Genomic DNA, 19026 nt, shown 5'->3' with positions numbered 1-19026 from the left:
CCATGGACTGACTAGTCCATGCAATTCTCCAGGCCAGAATACTAGAGTGGGTAGCCTTTCCCTTCTCCAGGGGATCTTCCCAACCAGGGATCAAATCCAGGTCTCCTGCATTGCAGGCAGATTCTTTACCAGCTGAGCCACAAGGGAAGCCCAGTGATCTAAATACATCCATTAAAAGACAGGTTATCTGAGTGAATCAGAAAACAAGACACAGTGTATGTTATCGACAAGAAATGCACTGTAAGTATAAAGACATATTAAAAGTAAATGGATTTGTAATGCCACTACATTATTTATGCACATGTGCATGTGCTCAACCACTTCAGTTCTGTCCAACTCTGCAACCCCATGGACTATAGCCCACCAGGCTCCTCTGTCCATGGGGTTTCTCCAGGCAAGAACACTGGAGTGGATTGCCATGCCCTCCTCCATGGGATCTTCCCAACCCAGGTCTCTTATGCCTCTTGCATTGGCAGGCCAGTTCTTTACTACTAGTGCCACCGAGGAAGCCCTCTATATGCACGTCAGGTCCGTTCAGTCCCTTAGTCGTGTCCAGCTCTTTGAGACCCCATGGGCCGCAGCACCCCAGGCCTCCCTGTCCATTGTCTTATTTGTTAAACCCTGTTCAAATAGCATATCTTTTAAGTTCCTGTTATGTATAATGATTCTGGAGACCTAGAAGGTTAAGTTTTTCTTATACAGCTCTTACTTTTGAAATTATATTAGCCAATCTTGTTCCCTTGCCCATCCCAATGATATATAGAAGAGCTTATCAAGTTTCATGAAAGAATATGTTGAGATTTTAAATAAGCATCACACTCACTCAATAGTTTAATTCGAGGAGGACTGCTATCTTTAAGATACTGAATGTTTACATCCATGACAGTGATAAAGGCCCAGTTACTATGTGCTGTTTTACATTCTTCAGTACTAACTGCTTTCTCTGTAAAGATTCCATCTTTTGTTACATTTGCTCCTATGTATATTACTAGGGACAGAGTAAAAGGACAAAATGGGTGATTAAATAGTTAATCTCACTAGGAGACTGCAAGCAAAAACATATTGCTATATTCTTATAGCTATACACATATCTTTAAAGCTATATTCAATAGACTAATGATCACTTAAGAAAATGGCTTTGCTTAACCACAAAGCCTAGCAGGCCTGATTAGCAACAAAACCATGCAACAGAAGCATGGGACATGTCCCAAAACATTCAGACAACGGTGGCATGAGAGCCACATCCTGCCCAGTGAGCTCGGTAAGTTAATGGTCCCTAGCATGTGCTCTTTGCACATATAAAGGCTTTTAAAAAGTATACAAATTGTGGATCCCTCCTTAGCCAAGGGACAGACCCTTTTAAGCATACATTTCACAGTGCAGTCTGCTCCAGCCATCAGACCCAAAATTCAAACAACTACTGATGGTCCTCAGATCCCTATGAATGACTTGTTACAATTGGTTTATTTGGTTTTCAATAATAGGGATATGGCCAAAAAGGTGGAATGAACACAGAGAGAAAAACAAAAAACCCAGATGATGACATAGTCTTTGTCCACTCAAAGACCACCAAAGAGGCCAGGCTTTCTGGACCAGTTTGGCCATGGTACACCACAAGGCCCATGGGTACCCAGGCAAAATTGGGGTGCCCTGTGTAGACAGAAGCGACACTGGAGTAAAGATTGTGATTGATACTTCCTTTGCAAACAGCCAGGTCATTGGCAGAGGGAATAGCCCAGATGCCAGTGTGCCAGGGGCCCCTCTGCCTTTGATGGTTTCAGAATCTAAAGACTGATGGGGCCCAATGCCTAATGGCTCTGCCTTAGAGACGCCACATACATAACTAATGCCAGACCTCAGGTGGTCATTGAAATGGCGGACCACTTGATAAAATTTCTCATAGACACTGGTGTAGCCTTCTCAGTCGTAACCGAAAAGGTTGAAAACCTTAAAGACTGTAAGAAATAGGTAATAGGAATCAGTATCATTTCAGTCACTCAGTCGTGTCCAACTCTTTGCGACCCCATGAATCACAGCACGCCAGGCCTCCCTGTCCATCACCAGCTCCAAGAGTTCACTGAGACTAACGTCCATCGAGTCAGTGATGCCATCCAGCCATCTCATCCTCTGTCATCCCCTTCTTCTCCTGCCCCCAATCCCTCCCAGCATCAGAGTCTTTCCCAGTGAGTCAACTCTTCACATCAGGTGGCCAAAGTACTGGAGTTTCAGCTTTAGCATCATTCCTTCCAAAGAAATCCCAGGGCTGATCTCCTTCAGAATGGATTGGTTGGATCTCTTTGCAGTCCAAGGGATTTTCAAGAGTCTTCTCCAACACCACAGTTCAAAAGCGTCAGTTCTTCAGTGCTCAGCTTTCTTTATAGTCCAACTCTCACATCCATACATGACCACAGGAAAAACCAGAGCCTTGACTGGATGGACCTTTGTTGGCAAAGTAATGTCTCTTGCTTTTGAATATGCTATCTAGGTTGGTCACAACATTTCTTCCAAGGAGTAAGTGTCTTTTAATTTCATGGCTGCAGTCACCATCTGCAGTGATTTTGGAGCCCCCCAAAATAAAGTCTGACACTGTTTCCACTGTTTCCCCATCTATTTCCCATGAAGTGATGGGACGGGATGCCATGATCTTTGTTTTCTAAATGTTCAGCTTTAAGCCAACCTTTTCACTCTCCTCTTTCACTTTCATCAAGAGGCTTTTGAGTTCCTCTTCACTTTCTGCCATAAAGGTGGTGTCATATCTGCATATCTGAGGTTACTGATTTTTCTCCTGGCAATCTTGATTCCAGCTTTTGTTTCTTCCAGTCCAGCATTTCTCACGATGTACTCTGCATAGAATTTAAATAAGCAAGGTGACAATATACAGCCTTGACATACTCCTCTTCCTATTTGGAACCAGTCTGTTGTTCCATGTCCAGTTCTAACTGTTGCTTCTTGACCTGCATACAGATTTCTCAAGAGGCATGTCAGGTGGTCTGGTATTCCCATCTCTTGAAGAATTTTCCACAGTATATCGTGATCCACACAGTCAAAGGTTTTGGCATAGTCAATAAAGCAGAAATAGATGTTTTTCTGGAACTCTCTTGCTTTTTCCATGATCCAGTGGATGTTGGCAAATTGATCTCTAGTTCCTCTGTCTTTTCTAAAACCAGCTTGAACATCAGAAAGTTCATGGTTCACGTATTGCTGAACTTGGAGAATTTTGAGCATTACTTTACTAGCATGCGAGATGAGTACAATTGTGTGGTAGTTTGAGCATTCTTTTGCATTGCCTTTCTTTGGGATTGGAATGAAAACAGACCTTTTCCAGTCCTGTGGCCACTGCTGAGTTTTCCAAATTTGCTGGCATATTGAGTGCAGCACTTTCACAGCATCATCTTCAGGATTTGAAATAGCTCAACTGGAATTCCATCACCTCCACTAGCTTTGTTCATAGTGATGCTTTCTAAGGCCCACTTCACATTCCAGGATGTCTGGCTCTAGGTGAGTGATCACACCATCATGATTATCTGGGTCATGAAGATCTTTTTTGTACAGTTCTCTGTGTATTCTTGCCACCTCTTCTTAATATCTTCTGCTTCTGTTAGGTCCAGACCATTTCTGTCATTTATCGAGCCCATCTTTGCATGAAATGTTCCCTCAGTATCTCTAATTTTCTTGAAGAGATCTCTAGTCTTTCCCATTCTGTTGTTTTCCTCTATTTCTTTGCATTGATCGCTGAAGAAGGCTTTCTTATCTCTCCTTGCTATTCTTTGGAACTCTGCATTCAGATGCTTATATCTTTCCTTTTCTCCTTTGCTTTTTGCTTCTCTTCTTTTCACAGCTATTTGTAAGGCCTCCTCAGACAGCCATTTTGCTTTTTTGCATTTCTTTTCCTTGGGTGTGGTCTTGATCCCTGTCTCCTGTACAATGTCACAAACCTCTGTTCATAGTTCATCAGGAACTCTATCTATCAGATCTAGTCCCTTAAATCTATTTCTCATTTCCACTGTATAATCATAAGGGATTTGATTTAGGTCATACCTGAATGGTCTAGTGGTTTTCCCTACTTTCTTCAATTTGAATCTGAATTTGGTAATAAGGAGTTCATGATATGAGCCACAGTCAGCTCCCGGTCTTGTTCTCGTTGACTGTGTTAGAGTTTCTCCATCTTTGGCTGCAAAGAATATAATCAATCTGATTTTGGTGTTGACCATCTGGTGATGTCCATGTGTAGAGTCTTCTCTTGTGTTGTTGGAAGAGGGTGTTTGCTATGACCAGTGCATTTTCTTGGCAAAACTCCATTAGTCTTTGCCCTGCTTCATTCCGCATTCCAAGGCCAAATTTGCCTGTTACTCCAGGTGTTTCTTGACTTTCTACTTTTGCATTCCAGTCCCCTATAATGAAAAGGACATCTCTTTGGGGTGTTAGTTCTAAAAGGTCTTGTAGGTCTTTATAGAACCGTTCAACTTCAGCTTCTTCAGCATTACTGGTTGGGGCATAGACTTGGATTACCGTGATATTGAATGGTTTGCCTTGGAAATGAACAGAGATCATTCTGTCGTTTTTGAGATTGCATCCAAGTACTGCATTTCAGACTCTTTTGTTGACCATGATGGCTACTCCATTTCTTCTGAGAGATTCCTGCTCGCAGTAGTAGATATAATGGTCATCTGATTTGGGTGCATAGATATTTACAATTCTTATGCCTTCCTCTTGGATTGATCCCTTGATCATTATGTAGTGTCCTTCTTTATCTCTTGTAATCTTCTTTATTTTAAGGTCTTTTGGGTCTGATATGAGAATTACTACTCCAGGTTTCTTTTGCTTCCTATTTGCATGAAATATGTTTTTCCATCCTCTCACTTTCAGTCTATATGTGTCTTGAGGTCTGAAGTGAGTATCTTGTAGACAGCATATATATGGGTCTTGATTTTATATCTATTCAGCCAGTCTGTTTCTTTTGGTTGGAGCATTTAATCATTTACATTTAAAGTAATTATTCATATATATGTTCCTATTGCCATTTTCTAATTGTTTGGAGTTGATTTTGTATATCTTTTTTCTATTTCTGTATTTCATGACTATAGAAGTCTGTTTAACATTTGTTGTAAAGCTGGTTTGGTGGTATTGAATTCTCTTAACTTTTGCTTGTCTGAAAAACTTTGAATTTCTACATCAATTCTGATGAGAACCTTGTCAGCTACAGTAATACTGGTTGTAGATTTTTCTCTTTCAGTACTTTAAATATACCCTGCCATTCCCTTCTGGCTGCAGAGTTTCTGCTGAAAGATCAGCTGTTAAGCATATGGGTTTTCCCTTGTGTGTTACTTGTTGCTTCTCCCTTGCTGCTTTTAATATTATTTCTTTGTGTTTAGTCTTTGTTAGTTTGATTAGTATATGTCTTGTCATGTTTCTCCTTGGGTTTATTCTGTATGGGACTCTTTGTGCTTCTTGGACTTCATTGGCTATTTTTTCCATGTTGGGGAAATTTTAAACTATAATCTCTTCAAAAATTTTCTCATATGCTTTCTTTCTCTTCTTCTTCTGGGACCCCTATAATTCAAATATTGGTGCATTTGATATGGTCCCAGAGGTCTTTGAGACTGTCCTCAGCTTTTTTCATTCTTTTTACTTTATTCTGCTCTTCAGAAGTTATTTCCAACATTTTATCTTCCAGCTCACTGATTAACTCTTCTGCTTCAGATATTCTGCTACTGATTGCTACTAGAATATTTTTAATTTCAGTAATTGTGTTGTTTGCCTCTGTATGCTTATTCTTTCATTCTTCTAGGTCTTTGTTAACTGATTCTTGTATTTTCTTCATTTTGTTTTCAAGGTTTTTGATCATCTTTACTATCATTATTTTGAATTCTCTTATAGGTAATTTTCCTATTTCCTCTTCACTTATTTGGACTTCTGTGTTTCTAGTTTTCTCCTTTTTTTGCACAGTATTTCTCTGCCTTTTCAGTTTTTGGTGTTTTTTTTTTTTTTTTTAAGTTATTGTGTTTGAGGTCTCCTTTTACCAGGCTTCAATGAAAGTTGAATTCTTTCCTTGAAGAAGGTTGAATCTTTCTTCCTTTAGATTTCTGTCCTCCAAAGATTGGTCCAGTGGTTTGTGTAAGCTTTGTATAGGGTGAGATTTGTGCTGAGTTTTTGTTTGTTTGTTTTTCCTCTGATGGGCAAGGCTGTGAGATGGTACTCCTGTCTGCTGATGATTTGGTTTGTATTTTTGTTTTGTTTATTGTTTAGATGAGGCATCCTGCACAGTGCTACTGGTGGTTATGTGATGCTGGGTCTTGTATTCAAGTGGTTTCCTTTTTGTGAGTCCTCCAGGACACTCTCTAGGGTTAGTCCTCTGGGAGTCTAGAGTCTTGGAGTCAGTGCTCCCACTCCAAAGGTTCCAGGTTTGATCTCTGGTCAGGAACGAATATTCCACAAGTGATTTGTTATGGCTTTAAGGGAGGGTAAAAAAAAAAAAAAGAAACCAAAGATGAACCCCATATCAATGGCAATTACAAAATCAGGCAAATAATAATTATGTATGGCTGTGGCAAGGACAGTCTGATTGTCATTCCATTTAGGCTGCCACAGATCAGTTGTTTCACTCTCAGCCTTAAATGTTTCTCCTCTGACTCAGACAATTGCCCTTATGTAGGGATCAAACTCCTGCATCAATTCCCCACCCACCAAGGGCAGGTCCAGTCCTACTAATACTCCTGTTTTTCCCCCTAGTTCCTTTGTCCTACTGAGTTTTGTGTGGGTCCATGTATTCTTTTCCACTGGTCAAGTAACTCCTTTCTGCTCTCAGCTGGTGTTCTGCATGTACTTCTGTGTCTAAAGGTGTATTCCCGATGTATCCATGGAGAGTGATGTACTCCACATCCACCTACTCCTCTGCCACTTGTTCTCCCGGCTTCCATTTTTCTCATACTAATACAGATATCACAGTTTTCTTTCACTAGGTATCTGCTGATATATCTTCTATATTATTTAGCTTAAAACTGTCCGTGTTCATTGTTCATATTTTTCACCTTTTTTGTAATGTACTTACTGTTTATTTTCTCTCTCCCACTAGAAATTGAATTTCATGGTCACGGGAATATTTGTATGTTTTACTCAATGAGGTACTGAAATATCTAGAACAATGATAGGTGCATAATAGCATCTCAAAGCATACTTGTTAAGCGAATTCTGTGATGTTATTTATAGTTTATATTTAACTGGACATTTTTCCATTTTAATCTAAACCCAGAGTCTCTGTTTCCTTTGTTTTCTGTTGTTTGCTGTTGATGTTCAGTCTCTACTTCATGTCTGGAGTGGGCAGCCTAGGGATCTTCCTAGCCCAGGGATCAAACCTGGGACTCCCGCACTGCAGGTAGACTCTTTACCATCTGAGCCACTGGCTTGAATACAAATATATACATATGTGTGTGTGTGTGTGTGTGCGTGTGTGTGTAAAAGATATGTGTGTACATATATATACATATATACATAATCTGTTTTTTCTGTATTATGTGTACTGCACATAATTTCTATTTTTATTATATTTTGTCTGTCCTTACAGTATTTTGTCCTATCCTTACAGGTTTTACACTTTATGGCTTTAATCATTTTAAACACATCAGATTCATTTTATTATTTTCATTTAGTCTTGTTATCTCAAAATTCTGGCTTATTTTTGCTAGAACTGATACTTCGCTCATGACACTTTGTTCATTCACTTGTGTTGTGATTTATTTTAATCTAAAGCTGCTTTGTAATGAGGATTGCAATTTTTCCCTACTGAATTCCTCCCAGCCTTACATTATAAGAGGGTGGCTCTAGAGCAGTGTTACAGGTTTACGAGGGTATCTCTGGTCCAGGACAAACATTTTTGCTAATCTCGACTGAGGACTTTGGCACATAGTTCGTGCCTTTTAATCATACTTGATTTCACCTAAGACATAGACCTCGGATCTTGATTTCTCACAAGGAGACATTTCCCTTAACTAAAAGGGAAGAGTTTTGAACTTCTTTTCTCCCAAGACTGGCAGTCAGAGTATACATCTCATCAGGGAGATTTTTTTTTTTTAATGGATTCAATTCTTATTCCAAGGTCTGTTTAAACTCACGTCCCAAAGTAATCATAGGATCAACATAACTCTAGAGGTTTTAACCCTAGTTTTTGTACCTTCTCGGAGTGTACCACTGGGGGTTTCTTGCCTTTTCTAAGAAGTCAGATGAACAATCCATATTATTCAGTACATTCAATTCTTTATAAGAACAAAGGATAGGTTTTTAACTTGATAAAAAGCCCTGAAATGATACTTCTGAATCAATGCGTATCTTATAATATACTACAAAAGGAAAAATAAACTAATTATTAATCAGATCTATGAAAGAGAATGGTACAGCTGCATTGTCACAAAGAGAATTTTTAAGAATTATTTTTTAATAAAAATATCCTTACTTATAATCCAATTAGCTCAAAAATGCTATTACTACTTTTTAAAGAAGGTTTCAAAGTATTTTAGGGATAAATTTCCCTAACTAATTTTTTTAAATAAATAAAAAATGGAGAAATAGAATTGTACCCTAATGTAATCCCATTTCTAATAACAATATGGAAACAATATGAAGTTACAATAGCTACAATATATAGGTATAACAAACTCACACTACACTAAATTTCATGCAATTTTTAGTACTCAGGGACATGAAAAACCATTTACCATTTAGTTTTCATAGATTTCATAAATTAAGAAACCAAAATTAAGAGGTTAAGAGTTTAAAAAATCTGAAAGCCTTACTCTAAGTTCAGGAACAAGATACCCCTTCTTATCACTTTTATTCAAAATAGTCCTAGAAGTCCTATTCAGAGCAATTAGACAAGAAAAATGAATTTGGATTATATGAAAAGACTATACCAAAAACTGTTAGTACTAATAAACAAAATAGGTAGTTTAGCAGAATACAATATCAATATACAAAAACCAGTTGTCTTTCTATACAGCAAAAACTATCAAGAAGATAAAAAGCAGCCTGTTTATAATAACATCAAAAAGAAAAAAATATTTAGGAAAATATTTAATCAAGAAGGCAAAAGATCTAACACAATAAGACACTGATGAACAAACTGAAGAATGCATAAATAAATGGAAAGATATTCCATTCTCATGGACTGGAAGAATTAATACTGTTAAAATGACTGTACTATCAAGGCAATCTAGAGATTTAATGTGATCCTGATCAAAATTTTGATGTTCTTTTTTACAGAAATTGAACAATAGTCTAAAATCTATGTGGAATGATGAAAGGCCCTACATAGCTAAGCAATCTTGGAAAGAAAATAAAAGTTGGAGGTATCAAACATCCTGGTATCAAAATATATTACAAAGGTGTAATAATCAAAACAATATGACACTGTTATAAAAACAGACAGAGATCCATAGAACAGAGAGCACAGAAATAAACCCACACCTACATGGTCAATTAATTTATGACAAAGAAGCCAAGAATACACAATGGTTTGGGGAAAACTGGACAAAAGACAGGATAAGAAATGTCGGTGAGGATGTGGATAAAAGGAAATCTTTGTGCATTGTTGGTGAGAATGGAAGTTGGTACAGCCACTATAGAAAATAGTATGGAAGTTCCTCAAAAAATTAAAAATAGAAATACTATATGATTCAGCAATCCCACTTCTGGCTATATATCCAAAAGAAATGAAAATAAAATCTCAAAGAGATATATACACTCTCATGTTTACTAAAGCATTAGTCACAATAGCCAAGACATGGAAAACAACATTCATGTCCATCAATGGAGGATAGAGAAAGAAGGCATGATTTACATATATAGATATATATTACACATGTATATTATACATAATGTATATATATATATATATAGTGAAATATTATTCAGCTGTGAATAAGCACATTCTGTCATTTGTGACAACACAGATGAACCTTGAGGGCATTAGGCTAAATGAAACGAGTCAGTCAGAAAAAGATAAATACTGTTTGATATCACTTGCATGTGAAATTTAAAAAATCTGAACTCACAAAAACAGACAGCAGAGTGGCAGTTACCAGGTTCTGGGTAGGGGAAGGACAAGGGAATGGGGGATACTGATCATATGGTACACACCGCTGATCATAAGATACATGTGTTCTAGAAATCTAATATATAGCAAGTCATGATAGTTATTAACTATAATATTGTATTATATACTTAAAAGTAGCTAAGAGAGTAAATCTCAAATGTTCTAACCACAGAAAACAAAGAGCAATTAGGTGACATGATGCACATTTTAGCTAACCCTAGGCTGTAATCCAGAGAAGGCAATGGCAACCCACTCCAGTACTCTTGCCTGGAAGATCCCATGGATGGAGGAGCCTGATGGGCTGCAATCCATGGAGTCACTAAGAGTTGGGCACGACTGAGCGACTTCACTTTGACTTTTCATTTTCATGCATTGGAGAAGGAAATGGCAACCCACTCCAGTGTTCTTGCCTGGAGAATCCCAGGGACGGAGGAGCCTGGTGGGCTGCCATCTATGGGGTCGCACAGAGTCAGACACGACTGAAGTGACTTAGCAGCAGCAGCAGCAGCAGCAGGCGGTAATCATTTTGCAGTTTCAGTTCTGTACAACTCAGTCACCCAGTTGTGTCTAACTCTTTGTGACCCCATGGATTGCAGCACGCCAGGCCTCCCTGTCCATCACCAGCTCCCAGAGTTTACTCAAACTCATGTCCATCGCATTGGTGATGCCATCCAACTATCTCATCCTCTGTCATCCCCTTCTCTTCCTGCCTTCAATCTTTCCCAGCATTAGGGTCTTTTCCAGTGAGTCAGTCCTTCACATCAGGTGGCCAAAGTATTAGCGTTTCCGCTTCAGCATTAGTCCTTCCAATGAATATTCAGGACTGATTTCTCTTAGGATGGACTGGTTGGATCTCCTTGCAGTCCAAGGGACTCTCAAGAGTCTTCTCCAACACCACAGTTCAAAAGCATCAATTCTTCGGCACTCAGTTTTCTTTATAGTCCAACTCTCACATCCATACATGACTTCAGGAAAAACCATAGCTTTGATTAGATGGATCTTTGTTGGCAAAGTAATGTCTCTGCTTTTTAATATGCTATATAGGTTGGTCACAACTTTTCTTCCAAGGAGCAAGTGTCTTTTAGTATATATGTATTAAATCAACATGTGGCCTACCTTAACTCTGCCTGAAGTTACATGTCAGTTACATCTCAATCTGGCTGAAAAAAAGAACTTCTGAGAAAATTAATACATATATATTTTTAAAATAGTGCTCAATTATGATTTCTAATATGATGTCTTTACATACACATATACATACATATATAAAAACTATATGAATAAAAGCTATTCAGTAGTTCTTAAGAGGATAAAATATTATTGGGAGCAAAAAGTTTTAAGAATTAATTCATTAGACTGAACTCTATTCTTTAAAAGACAGTGAATCCAGTAATTTCCTTCTGGGGAAGAAATATAAGTACAAAGTTACAACACACACTTTTATGAAACTTTTAGATTTTATATGGGTGACAGAAAAAGAAAGTGAGAATCTCAAAGAATAATAAAATTTTTAAAAAAATTTCTAAAAGTCCTTTTGTAGCCTTGAGCCCCTGTTCAGGCCTTGGAATTTATTGAAAGAGGGAGCATTAAATAGCTAGATTGTTACTGGTAACTTTTAAACTGTATAAATTAAATGTGTCAACAGTAAGAGTTAATGGAAGAGATTGGAGAAAATTATTTTTGATGGTGGTCATGCCAATCATTAAATGTTCTCAAACAAAGTATGGGAACATGTGATTTTATTTGCACAGCAACTGATAAGATAAAATCAAGGGTGAACAAAACTCCTTTCATAATGTGTAGTGAATCATTAAACATGAAATTAGCTTCTGAGTTCACCCTGTTTGCATTCTAATGAGGCAAGAAATACAATTAAAATAAAGAAGAAATAATAAGGTAAGTAATACTGATGTACATTGTGTTATAAAATATTATCTGTATATGTGGCTCAGCTGGTAAAGAATCTGCCTGCATTGTGGGAGACTTGGGTTCAATTCCTGGGTTGGGAAGATATCCTGGAGAAGGGAAAGGCTACCCACTCCAGTATTCTGCCCTGAATAATTCCATGGACTGTATTTATATGATAGAAATAATTGCAAAAATGATTAATTCATAAATGGCATTAGAATTCCCATAAGCAAAGTTTTCGACAATGTATATTTTTCAAATTTCAGGGATAATTTTCCTGGGTAAAAATAAAACAACATATGGCAAGAATATTTTGTTTAACCATTTAATTGTTGAGGATTTGGTGTGAAACTCTTCTTTTGGAGATAGGACTCTAAAACCCAGAAAGGTTAAATGATATGTTCAAGGTCAGTAGTTCATTTCCACTTGATCCAAAGAACCAAGTGGAATTCAAATTCAAAGAAATGAGGTAAAATAGAAACTTTAGAAACACAGATCACTCTAGATACTTTAGTCACAAATAAGAGTGTGCAGTTAAAAAATATTAATAAAAGTGCTTAAGAAACTAGTGGCAAGATAATAAAGTTCTCATTACAGAGCTATCATTTTGGGATTTTTTTTGAATCTTGTAGCTTATGAAAGTAGATTTCATTTTTAATGCATACACACTTTTCCTACAGTTCTTGCATTTTCAAATAGAATTGAAAATTTGGAAACTCTAAATGTGACACACACACGGAATCTGTCATTGTAACAATACGTAGACCATATGCCTAAGCTTATTAATGTGATATTTTGAGTCTTTTTAATGCTAGATATTACTATAGACAAAAGAAATATTGAGAAAATTATGACTGAATCCTTGCTTTCAAGATCTTATGTTCAGGAGGAGAAAACAAAGTGACAATCACAGTTCAAGATATCGTGAGCTAGTAATTATGAGTCAAGAGGCTCTACTGTAAGAATTTAGAGTGAAAACAGTGATAGAATATTAGCTGTCACAGTGATCTTAGTAAATTATAAAATTAAGCAAAATAACTTTATCTGCCAAAGAAAATGTCTGGAAGAAAAGGACATTTTCCCCAAATTCCAGGATACAAAATAAAGTAGAAAACTAACTGCCTACCAGTGTCAATAACAATATAATCAGAGAGCTAATAACAGAATCTAAAAGTATAATAAAAGAAACCTAGGATAATTCTGGGTATCATCAGCTCTTGGTCAAGCCCTTTGTATTAACAGAAGGAGACATTATAGATTCTAACAGTTAGGCAGTAAAACAAATCGGGATTCTGCAGGTTCTTGGTGGATTGCTAAAAGAGTATAATAAAACAGAGCACTTGGTAGGCAGAGATTTTACATTACTTTTGGTGGAGCTCAGAGCCTTTTTCATACCTAATTTCTGGGTTTCTGAGAACTACCTTAATCCAGGAAACCCATGAATCATATAATCTTCTCTGATACCTTAAATTATTTTTCTAAAGTGTTTTAAAGTATCAATAAAGTGTTAACCAAGCCAGAGGAGTACTAGGATTTCCAATCATGACTGGGTAAGGTACATCTTTAGCATGGCTCTAATGCCATTAATAGGAGCTGTGGAGAATAGCTAAGAAGACACAGTCTCATCCTCAGGACATTTATTATAGCTTTTCAATACAAATATTAATTTAAAAAACAACTCAGAAATGATGTATGTCAAATTGAGTTACATTTAATGTGTATAAGTGTGTAGTATAGATTAATACATTGTATTGATGGTGTCTGGGAAGAAAAAAGCACAGTATTTTTTTAATACGGCAAGGTAGATTATAATAAAAGATTTATTCTGAAATCAAAGATATGGGTGAGATTCCAAGATTTATAATTTTCCCATATGCTGTCATGGAAGTCCTACATTCCTTCTGGCTCTCAAATTTTTGAACTATAAAAGGAATGTATTTTCATATGCCCAGAGTCTTTCCAGAATTTTTGTATCAAGTGTTAAAAGTATGAGAACTGTACTACATGATATTAATAATTTGGCATCTGAATTTTAAAGTACTCCATTAAGGAGGTAATTGAGCCCCTCCCCCACAAAATAGGGAAAAGCTTATGGAAGAAAAAAGGCATATTCAATAATATATAACTCAAGTTTGGGAGTATTTATTACTTAACAAGCACAGTACTTAGAAGTACTTACTTACCAAGGGAACATTTCATGCAAAGATGGGCTCAATAAGGGACAGAAATGGTCTGGACCTAATAGAAGCAGAAGATATTAAGAAGAGGTGGCAAGAATACACGGAAGAACTGTACAAAAAAGATCTTCACAACCCAGATAATCATGATGATGTGATCACTAATCTAGAGCCAGACATCTTGGAGTGTGAAGTCAAGTGGGCCTTAGAAAGTATCACTACTAACAAAGCTAGTGGAAGTGAGGGAATTCCAGCTGAGCTATGTCAAATTCTGAAAGATGATGCTGTGAAAGTGCTGCACTCAATATGTCAGCAAATTTGGAAAACTCAGCAGTGGCCACAGGATTGGAAAAAGGTCAGTTTTCATTCCAACCCCAAAGAAAGGCAATGCCAAAGAATGCTCAAACTACCACACAATTGCACTCATCTCACATGCTAGTAAAGTAATGCTCAAAATTCTCCAAGCCAGACTTCAGCAATACATGAACCGTGAACTCCCTGTTGTTCAAGCTGGTTTTAGGAAAGGCAGAGGAACCAGAGATTAAATTGCCAACATCCGCTGGATCATGGAAAAAGCAAGAGAGTTCCAGAAAAACATCTATTTCCGCTTTATTGACTATGCCAAAGCCTTTGACTGTGTGGATCACAATAAACTGTGGAAAATTCTGAAAGAGACGGGAATACCAGACCACCTAACCTGCCTCTTGAGAGATCTGTATGCAGCTCAGGAAGCAACAGTTAGAACTGGACATGAAACAAAAGACTGGTTCCAAATAGGAAAAGGAGTACGTCAAGGCTGTCTATTGTCACCCTGCTTATTTAACTTATATGCAGAGTACATCATGAGAAACGCTGGACTGGAAGAAACACAAGCTGGAATCCAATACAGTATTGTAAAGTAAAATAAAGTAAAAATAAAAATTAAAAAAAAAAAAGATTGCTGGGAGAAATATAAATAACCACAGATATGCAGATGACACCACCCTTATGGCAGAAAGTGAAGAGGAGCTAAAAAGCCTCTTGATGAAAGTGAAAGAAGAGAGTGAAAAAGTTGGCTTATAGCTCAACATTCAGAAAATGAAGATCATGGCATCCAGTCCCATCACTTCATGGGAAATAGATGGGGAAACAGTAGAAACAGTGTCAGACTTTATTTTGGGGGGGGGGGGCTCCAAAATCACTGCAGATGGTGACTGCAGCCATGAAATTAAAAGACGCTTACTCCTTGGAAGAAAAGTTATGACCAACCTAGATAGTATATTCAAAAGCAGAGACATTACTTTTCTGACTAAGGTCCGTCTAGTCAAGGCTATGGTTTTTCCTGTGGTCATGTATGGATATGAGAGTTGGACTATGAAGAAGACTGAGCTCCGAAGAATTGATGTGTTTGAACTGTGGTGTTGGAGAAGATTCTTGAGAGTCCCATGGACTACAAGGAGATCCAACCAGTCCATTCTGAAGGAAATCAGCCCTCGGATTTCTTTGGAAAGAATGATGCTAAAGCTGAAGCTCCAGTACTTTGAACACCTCATGAGAAGAGTTGACTCATTGGAAAAGACTGTGATGCTGGGAGAGACTGGGGGCAGGAGGAGAAGGGGATGACCCAGGATGAGATGGCTGGATGGCATCACGGACTCAATGGACGTGGGTCTGGGTGAACTCCGGGAGATGGTGATGGACAGGGAGGCCTGGCGTGCTGCGATTCATGGGGTCACAAAGAGTCGGACACGACTGAGTGACTGAACTGAACTGAACAAGCACAGTGCTTTATTCTTTATATTTTATTATCACTTATTGCCAATGAATTCACATTTTAACTCAAAGCTAACATCAGAATTTTATACTTTTTGCTGCTAGTGTAATATAATTAAACAATGAGAAGAGTCCTACTTCATAGGACTATGAGCGAAAGATTTACTTAAATTTCAATATCATATCTTAAAATTGTTGCAGCATTCTGTTACATAACTGATAAATAAAGTGGAGTTCAATTTAGTAATTCATTGTTAGCAATATGACTGTTATGCAGACTGGAATTCTCTAATGGTCGAAACTAGGACATTCTCTCCCTACAGGCTGACCTATATAGAATCCCAAATTATGATTATAATCAATTGTTTGCTTGGCAGACTCTGAAGCAAAGAGGAATATTATAATTTGAATCTTTAATGGCAATAGACTAAGGTGATGAGAATCATTTATTTTCATGTTGGAGACTGTCTATCGAAAACTTTCCAAATCTGATATGCTCTATAAAACACAATGGGTACTCAATGAAAGTTGCTTCCTCCCTGTAGGATTTCTCACAGCTTTTAATATGCCAGTGCTCATTATTAATGTTCCAGAGGGAAATATCATAAGCCCTATTTTCCCAAAAAGAGTTTTTTTGGTGGTGGGGTATGAACTCTGATATCTCCCAGAAATAGAGATCCAGGAAACCCAGGTTCAGACTATGGAATTATAATACTGCAAAAGCTCTAACTTCTTCTCACAAATATGTGGACATCTCTTTTGTGGCATGTCCAGCATCTATAAGGAGGGAGATCCAGGGCAATCAGAATCAGTGAGATTTCAATTTGCCAGAACATGTAGGAAGCAAAAATTAACTTCCTGGATTGTGAGCTATGGAGGTAGTGTGTTGTGCTCAGTTGCTCAGTCCTGTCCAACTCTTTTATGACACCATGAACTGTAGCCTGCCAGGTTCCTCTGTCCATGACATTTTTTTAGGCGAAAATACTAGAGTGGTTGCAATTCCCTTCTCTAGGGGATCTTTTCAACCCAGGGATCCAACTCATGTCTCTCATGTCTCCTGCATTGGCAAGAGGGTTTTTACCACTAGCGCCACCTGGGAAGCCCTTCTCCCACTCTCTCCCTTCTAAACCAAAACTGCAACCAAAATTAGCTTTACTGATTAACAGGGGCAATATCTGGTTAGATTCCTTCAACCCTGATTCCATGACTGCTTTTTGTATGTTTCCATTACTGCTCAATCACTCTTAAGATTATATTCTTTATATATATCAAGGTCATACATTATATAAAAGACAATACTTTGGGGGACGTCTTGCCCTTGTTATTAATCTCTTTGATATGATTTATCTCTTCTCTGATCCATTATCTTGGTTTTAAATGTATTTCTCAAGGGAATTTTACTTGCTAGTTCTCCTCAACTTCTCCCCCATACTACGTGTAGGCATAAAAATGAATTCAAATGCAACACTTCCAACTGTCTCCTGTTATGTCAGTCTCTCTGACTCTTTACAGTACTTTAGGACTCTAGCATACATTCTCTATATCTTTAGCATCATAACCAGTATCTAGCGCTTAATAGGCTTGAAGATTGTTGGACTTCTTCCTAGACAAAGTAATCAATCTACTATTTTCTCTAGTTTGGGGTTCTGCTCTCTTTGGACTGCACGTGTGCTCAAAAATTGGGTCTATCTTTTCCTCCCCCACCCCCAAAAGATGGTCCTCTGATGACTGATGCTTTTAAGAAATAAATATAGTAAAACTGTTAATGACTGGTATGGTTTTATGTTTCTGACCTTCTGTTAGTCATTCCTATTGAATAAGAACTACTTTCAAAAGAATGAATATCTAATGGTAGAATTTAATTGAAGATGGTATGAGACTATTAGTACTATTTGCCTACTCAAATTATATCATTAAAGGACGTGTCTTTCCACATTTTCCTTAAAACTGATATTTCTCTTGCTCATGTTTTTCTCCCACCCCAACTGCAAGCATTTTACTTTTCATCCTTCTTGTGGTTCCTCTACGTGTTATGCACGCTTCAGTCATGTTTGACTCTTTGCGACCCCATGGACTAGAGCCCACCAGGCTCCTCTGTCCATGGGATTCTCCAAGCAAGTATACTGGAGTGGGTTGCCATTTTCCTCCTCCAGGGGATCTTCCCAACCCAGGGACTGAACACACATCTCTTGTGTCTCCTGCATTGGCACGTGGGTTCTTTACCGCAAGCGCCATCTGGTTCCTCTAGGGCCTCAATAATCAGTAAGTTTCATCTTATAAATGAACTGTATTCTACCAAGGGTAACTGGAGTAAAACATTGTATATACTGCTTCCTGGGTTCATAGAAAAACAGAGGCAAGTTTATTTAGTAATCTCTGCTGCGGGCATGAGTGGTTACTCATTTATAATAAATTTGCTCTCCCAGATATAGCCAATGTTTGTATGAAACCACCAAGATTAACTGACTAGTATATATCTACATAGTCCTCAAGTGACCAGAATTAAAAATTAACACAGAAATTATGAATTTTAAAATCTTCAGCAGATTTTTTTAAAAAGTGAAACCTCAGAAACATATTTTACAAAGTTCACATTTTAGAAAGAAAACTATCATTAAAAAAATATGTTTATACATACTCTCTTCACCCCATCAGTTTCCAACAAAGAAATACCAATAGTTTGTTTGTTTAAGTTCTAACGCTATCACAGTGAAAACAATCATTACTCAGAGGTGGCAAATGTGGGTTACCCCATACTTAAATGTGAACTCTAGCTACTAACGAGTTTAACTAGCTTGACGTAGTTAGAATAGGTCAGAAAAATCCTGATTCTCATGTGTTATGTCAAACAAAATGTATATTCATTAACTAGCCTTTAGAACAGAATGATTAACTGGAACTGCACAGGCTTAGCTCATTCTTAATGGTGTGAACAATGGTGTTACTTATTTCTATGTACTATTATTAGATGTAAAAATGTTACATATTACAGAAGCAGAACAACTTTATGGTTCTAAAAAGGGGCAGGGGAAGTAAATATAACAGAATTTTATTCCTAATATAAGCAATCAAAAACTTTCACTTATTCTGTAACTGTTACACACA

At 37.4% G+C, this 19026-nt stretch overlaps 1 protein-coding gene across 2 annotated transcripts in view; it reads left to right on the top strand.

Annotated features, from left to right (window-relative positions):
- PIK3C2G (phosphatidylinositol-4-phosphate 3-kinase catalytic subunit type 2 gamma) overlaps positions 1-19026 on the top strand; it is a 651998-nt gene that overhangs the window by 138434 nt on the left and 494538 nt on the right. Inside the window, exon 1 of one of the 2 annotated variants that reach the window (XM_069585608.1) lies at positions 11831-11980. The exons of the other annotated variant lie outside the window; for it this stretch is intronic. The gene's annotated coding sequence lies outside the window, so the exon portion shown is untranslated. Of the gene's footprint in view, positions 1-11830; positions 11981-19026 lie in introns of those variants that run through there. 2 annotated transcript variants of the gene reach the window in all.

Source organism: Ovis canadensis, chromosome 3 (genome assembly GCF_042477335.2).
Source record: "Ovis canadensis isolate MfBH-ARS-UI-01 breed Bighorn chromosome 3, ARS-UI_OviCan_v2, whole genome shotgun sequence".
Taxonomy (NCBI): domain Eukaryota; kingdom Metazoa; phylum Chordata; class Mammalia; order Artiodactyla; family Bovidae; genus Ovis; species Ovis canadensis.
Note: the sequence above shows the minus strand (reverse complement) of the source record. Positions and strands in the feature narration are given on the sequence as shown.